This window comes from Protopterus annectens, chromosome 2.part0 (assembly GCF_019279795.1).
Source record: "Protopterus annectens isolate FY-2018-M chromosome 2.part0, PAN1.0, whole genome shotgun sequence".
NCBI classification, from domain to species: Eukaryota; Metazoa; Chordata; order Ceratodontiformes; family Protopteridae; genus Protopterus; species Protopterus annectens.
This window is the reverse complement of record NC_056728.1, coordinates 607,029,274-607,036,463: the sequence shown is the minus strand read 5'-3', so window position 1 is coordinate 607,036,463 and position 7,190 is coordinate 607,029,274. Positions and strand designations below refer to the sequence as shown.

The 7,190-nt window shown below is 39.2% G+C and overlaps 1 protein-coding gene across 1 annotated transcript in view; it reads left to right on the top strand.

Annotated features, from left to right (window-relative positions):
- The window catches only part of LOC122792759 (phospholipid-transporting ATPase ABCA1-like), a 2,266,772-nt gene that overhangs the window by 552,108 nt on the left and 1,707,474 nt on the right, over positions 1–7,190 (top strand). The gene's annotated exons all lie outside the window — the stretch shown is intronic.

The following is a 7,190-nucleotide window of genomic DNA, read 5'->3' as shown; positions in this document are numbered from 1 at the left end:
CCAGATTTTTGGCTCATATTCTTGGTCTGCTCTTCATAAAATTTGTATCTGTCTGACAAATTACTGGAAGGATCTGAAAATTGAAATCAGTAAATAATGACATACATTTGAGTTTCAGACTTCAAATCCTTCAGAAAATGTATGTTAAAACAAACCCTGTTACTCTAGTAACTTTCTAAGTTTATAAGAGCAATATTTAAAATATACCCTTATTTCTAGGTCTTTTTCCCCCACTTTAAAAGGCTTTGTCTTGATTTCTTGCACTAATATGGATAATAGCTATGGTGGCTAAAGTTGTCCCTTGGAAAGGATCATATCTGATGTAAAGCATTGAAAAACAGAGGCTGCATGCACAGAGGAATGCATCCTTGTTTCCAACATCATAATCAGTTCTAGAAATCACTGACATGCATATTCCTATAGAGGAATCTTGGGTAAAAAGAGCAACTGGGAAGGAACTATTGATTGAGGATATTAATTTCTGCCCAGAAGGGATTGAGTTATCTGTCAATAAGTACATAACAGAGTAGGCTTACCTCCCACATCTGATGATGGCACCACCATTTTTGTTACTTAGCTCTCACCTCCAAGGCGAATGGATGAACTGCTGTTTTTTCACCCCAAGGATGTATAAATAGGGCAATAGGGTATTTGAAAGCATGCCCATCAACCTCATTCTGCAAACTTTTTAGACAAAGTTAAAAACAAGGGGAGGGGACAAAAATCAGGGACAGATTTTAAACATTGTTCTTATAATCTTAGATTTTGTTAATCTATCACATTTTTATATGCATATTTTGAAGGATATAAAGTCGGAAACTAACTCTCTGTCATTATTATATAACTTTAGTGCTCACTGGTTTGCCAGAAAACCACACAGTTTATGGAGAACATATTAAAACTTTATGCAGGGCTAGCCACCTAGTGAGAATTAGCTGTAGGTGATACCTACTGCCGATATGTCACCCTCACCCCATATAAAAATGGGAAAAAGTGGGCTGGTGCCATTGCTTATACCAAAAATATGAGGCAAAAATTCTGGACAGTTGGGAGGTATGTCTGACAGCAAACCTTGGTAGTCATGTGGAAATAGGAACCAAAAAGTGTGTAATTCAGACAAAGTATCACTAAGGTGATGCTGCAGAATAGCTGACTGGAAACACATTTCATCTGATACTTACTGGGCCAACTTCTCATTGTAATCAGTGCTACTGATAAAAAGGATGAAGAACTGAGATAAGTTAATGTTTTCTTTTCTCTTTCTTTTGGTTTTTATATTACAGATATTGAATGTTATGAGGATGCAGCATCTGCTATTTATTTTATCTTGAACAGTTCACATCTGCATCATCTCACGTCCAGCAAAAAACATACGTGAGCTTCATGTGTAAACTGTCTGGAAATACAGGCGAGCATTAAGTCTGAAAAAAATGCATCAGTACAAAGGTAGTAGCACCTGTACAACAGCAAAGCAGGTTTGGTTATGTATTTATATACACATACCAGCTGCCTCTGTGTGCAGAAGGATTGTGCCCTGGCTACTTTGTGAAGGACAGGAGACCTGTTACCGCTGGATGCCAGAAAAATAAGCCATGGAGGATTGGTGTCAGTGCCTAAAGGTAACATGTCTTGTGGGAAGTAATGCACTCCTGTCCTCTGTAGAGGTGACGGCCGCAAAAGGGCAGATATAGGGGATGCACCAGTAAAGTACTTCTGACTCTTCTGAGTTGTGTTAGTGAAGCAACTTTCAGTAGTATTGCATCTGGGACCTTGAGTATACATTTGGGATAAAACAAAGCCTAGTAGGGGTGATGCCATAATAGGTGACTAAACATATCCTTTACACCATGATAGGGTTGAGAAACATAGACACTCATTACTTTTTTGTCAACAATAACATGGTTGTGGACAATCAGATAAGCAGCATAATTGTAAGAAAATGGGAATACCAAAATAATATTTGTGCACAAATAATACATATTTTTGTATATTCAAAGAGGAACCCATAAGGCTTCTGAAACTCGCATTCTCTTGCCAACAGTAAGACATCACCTTAAGGACATTCTTGTTATTTCATGTGTTACATATTTTGCTATTTGCTCTATATTAACCTATTCCTACCTCACATGCACAGAAAGTAAACCTCATCCAATATATGGTATAAATATAGTCAAGAGTTATTATGGCTAAATTAATAAACTGTCAGACTCACAAATTAGCAGTTTTTGGAAATGAAATACAGATGCTGTGTATGCAAAATAAATACATCGCTGCCTCATGATCACACGTTTGCAAAGAGAATGTGAATCCTGCTGTCAAGAATTTTGTATGTCTCAGTTAGGGATGCAGTCTAACAATCCTACTGATACTACACGTGTTTCAAGTGCTAAGTGTCTTGTTTGTCACAGTGACTATTTGAGATATATAGAACTACTTAAGACCTAACATAGCTTTTGTGATTATGTGACAATATCACTTTCATATCCCGAAGATATTTGCTGATCGTCACTTCTTCACATGGAACAGTTTTAGTGACATAGCAGCTCCTTTTGCTACTTCAGCGGTACTTCGCCTCCCCGAAAAAGAAATTCCATCCCTGTAACAACACACATTAACACAATGACTAATACATATGAAAAGACCAGTGTGTATACAATGTTACTAAACAAATCTGTTTCACTGCTTTGAAATGAATTCCAGGAGAGGTTGTAATGAATGAATGAATGAATGAATGAATAAATGAATGAATGAATAAATCTTCTTCTTTCGGCTGCTCCCATTAAGGGTCGCCACAGCAGATCAACAGTTTCCATTTCTTCCTGTCCTCTGCATCTTGCTCTGTCACTCCAACCACCTTTGTGTTCTCTCTCATCACATTCATAAACCTTATCTTAGGCCTTCCTCTTTGCCTGTTACCTGGCAGCTTCATCCTTAGCATCTTTTTCCCAATATACTTTGCATCCCTCCTCAGCACATGTCCAAACCAACGTAATCTTGCCTCTCTGGCTTTGTCTGCAAACCTTCCAACCTGGGCTGACCCTCTAATATACTTATTCCTAATCCTGTCCATCCTTGTCACACCCAGTGCAAATCTTAACATCTTCAACTCTGCCACGTCAAGCTCTGACTGCTGCCTTTTTGTCAATGCCACTGTCTCCAACCCATATAACATAGCTGGTCTCACTACCCTCTTGTAGACCTTCCCTTTCCCTCTTACTGGTACTCGTCTGTCACAAATCACTCCTGACACTCTTTTCCACCCACTCCATCCTGCCTGTACTCTCTTCTTCACCTCTCTTCCACACTCACCATTTCTCTGAACTGTTGATCCCAAGTACTTAAACTCATTCACCTTCGCCACCTCGACTCCCTGCATCCTCACCATTCCTCTATCCTCCCTCTCATTCACACACATATATTGTCTTAGTCCTGCTGACCTTCATTCCTCTTCTCTCTAGAGCATATCTCCACCTCTCCAGGGTCTCCACCACCTGTTCCCTATTCTCACTACAGATCACAATGTCATCTGCAAACATCATAGTCCACGGGGACTCCTGTCTGATCTTGTCTGTCAACCTGTCCATCATCATTGCAAATAAGAAAGGGTTCAGAGCTGATCCTTGATGTAATCCCACCTCCACCTTAAATGCATCTGTCACTCCCACCGCAGACCTCACCGCTGTCACACTACCCTCGTACATATCCTGTACCACTCTTACATACTTCTCTGACACTCCCGACTTCCTCATACAATACCACAACTCCTCTCTAGGCACCCTGTCATATGCTTTCTCCATCAACACTCTCAGAGAAAACATCGCATCTGTAGTGCTCTTTCCTGGCATGAAACCATACTGCTGATCACTAATCATCACCTCCCTTCTTAACCTAACTTCCACTACTCTTTCCCATAACTTCATGCTGTGACTGATCAGTTTAATCCCTCTGTAGTTACTACAGCTCTGCACATCACCCTTATTCTTAAAAATTGGTACCAAAACACTTTTTCTCCATTCCTCAGGCATCCTCTCACTTTCCAAGATTTCATTAAACAATCTAGTTAAAAACTCCACTACCATTTCACCTAAACACCTCCATGCTTCCACAGGTATGTCATCGGGACCAACAGCCTTTCCATTCTTCATCCTCTTCATAGCTATCCTTACTTCCTCCTTGCTAATCCACTGCACTTCATGATTCACTATCCGCACATCATCCAACCTTCTCTCCCTCTCATTCTCTTCATTCATCAACCCCTCAAAGTACTCTTTCCATCTGCTCAACACACTCTCCTCGCTTGTGAGTACGTTTCCCTCATTATCCTTTATCACCCTTACCTGCTGCACATCTTTACTAGATCAGTCCCTCTATCTAGCCAATCGGTACAGGTCCTTTTCTCCCTCCTTAGTGTCCAACCTAAATTAATTACCCTATTGTATACTTATCCTCCCACAGATATACTGATTTAATTTCACCCTGCTTGCTCAGTGAGATGAATGTTTGAATCAGATTTCTGGAAACTATGTGCTCCAAAACAAAATGTTTATATTTAAAATATAACATGAACTCACAAAACAGAAATCCTTAACTTAACCAAAAAATGAACAGCAAAATGATATGGGTTGTTGAATTTATGGCATGGTGTCCGATCATTCAGATGAAATTATACAGACTAATTGGCATCAGGCCTTTCCCTGCTCTCACGTTTGAGATAGTAGAATAGAGATTCCATAAAACATTCTTCAGTTGTATATCAATCTCACATATTGATCCTACAGCTGCCACCCTCTGCATCAGAGAAAATCCCTTGTCAAGGGTCAATATGTGAGACTGGCCAGAATGATGTCTGACCAGGACGATTGTATTAAAGAATGTGATGTCCTAATGGGTATGTTGCAAAAAAGAGGTTACACCTTTAACTTTGTCAATGACATAGCTAAAGAAGTCAAATAAAAAAAAGCTGGGGGTATTTATTCTACACTCTAGGAGAAGCCTGAAGGTTTGAATAGAACCTCTTGTTTGGTAAAAACTGACAGTTTTACTAGGGCATGTGTCCTGCCCTTCACCAGGTATTTTTTTAACATTAGAAGCATCAGTTATGATTTTTGGACCAGTTTTTGTTTGGATGAGAAGATCAACAAAAAGTTGGGGGAAAAACCTGTTGTGGTTTACCAAAAGGGCACCTCCTTGAAAGGCCTGGTGGAGAGGAAAATGTTAAAGGCAGGCCTAGGTGGAACTTTTAAATATGGGAGGTGTGGACAATGCCCTTATATATTGGGCACTGATTCCATTAGAGTCAGGAACTATGGTAAAATTACTACTAATAGGAAGTGTTACTGTTGCACCAAGGGAGTGGTATATATTCCAACCTGTATGGTATGTGAGGGGTACTATGTGGGGAAGACAGTCAGAGCCCTCAGACAAAGAATATATCAACACAACTATGATATGCTAAAAAACAAAGAAACCAATGCTTTATTTAAGCATATAAAGGTACATCTGACACACTATTTTTAATTTTTTGTACTTGAACAAGTAGACCTGGGTGCACTAGGGGGGCCCGATAATAGCTTCCTTGAATATTTAGAGCTCAAGTGACAGATTAAATTAAATGCATGTCAGCCATGTGGGCTCACTGACAAGTTTTCCATTAGTTCTGTATTAAAACTAAAATCAGCTTTTTTATGTGATTTTATTCAAGATCTATGTTTTAAATCATACTTTTATACACAATACATTAATGTCTATGTGATTGGTAGGTGGCAATTGGTGTGTTGTAGTGGGCAGTTACTGTGATTATGTGTTACTGTCTTTTTAAACTGCTTAATTATTTTCCAGGAAATGATGTTTGCTTTGGCAACGAATGGCTGTAAGGGTTAAGGTATTTAAATATGGCATTTTCTGTTTGTTCTTGTTCTGATGAAGTCTTGTGATTTTGACGAAAGCAATTAACCTTTTTCAATAAATTTTCTGGATTTAGTGTTGCAGTGTTCCTTTGGTGATCAATTTCTTTCCCAAGTAATGTCATTCTATAATAGCACTAATCCACTGCTGGGTGGGGGTATCACAGGATTTATTCTTGGTTAACTTTGATTATTTTGGTATCCTCCTCATGATCAAACCATACCAACCATGGGTAAATTCTGAGATACCCACACCCAGTTGTGTATTACTGCTAAAACTGGAATAGCATTATCACAAATTTCTCACATTCTAAATAATTAATTCTTGGAAATGGTCAGAAATGTAACGCAATTAGTTGTCACGTTCTACTTTAATAAACAACTCAAACATCACAGACCTTTGATGACCTTTATTTTTTAATATAATAAATGATAAATGCATGAAACTTTATTAATCATAAACCAAACTTCAATTCCTTGGAGGAGAAAGCATAAAATAGCTATCCATAAGGGCAGCATATTCACTCATCCTTGGAATAAGCACCATCCCCCATTTGTTCACTTATCCTCCCACTTACAAGGCAGCGTTCCCTGCTTACCTGCAACATCTCCTTTCTAAACCAAAACCACCAAGTCCAACAACCTCCACCAACATTTTTTCACCACTTCAACTCCTTCCACCAGTTATCCGCCAGAGGGGGGACAGAAGAGGAGCAAGTTGTCCCTCTTCTCTGCTGTCTCCAAATCAAAAAGTTCCACCCACCCAAACTCCAACATGCAATACCTAACCAGAATGGGCTGGGAGGGCAACAAGATCACACCAAATGTGACTCTCAACAGCCAAATCCCACCTCAAAAGTCTTCAGGACCCTCCCCCTTCCTTACCTCACTTCCTCCTTTAGTCTCCATCTTGTTTAACCCTTTCATGCACACTCCATTTTAAACTTTCTTAACTACCCACCCTACCTGCTTCCTATACTTAATCTCCCTGCTTCACCATCCCCTCTCCATTAAAGATGTCCAGTGACAACTTTGTCTGTTTCAAACTTCATGTACTAGCTACTGTTATACTATTGCATTAAAGTTCCACTTTACTTCAGTTAACTGTGCATGATATACTGTTTATTATAGAATGGTAGCTCAATAGCATTCAAAAATGTGCATTCTGATTGGTCAGTCTAACCAGCATGCCTGCTGTAAAATTGAGCATGCCAGACTTTCTTCTATTAGGATATGTAATGGAAGTCAGTGCATGATAGCATAAATCCTATTATTCTTTCTAGCAGC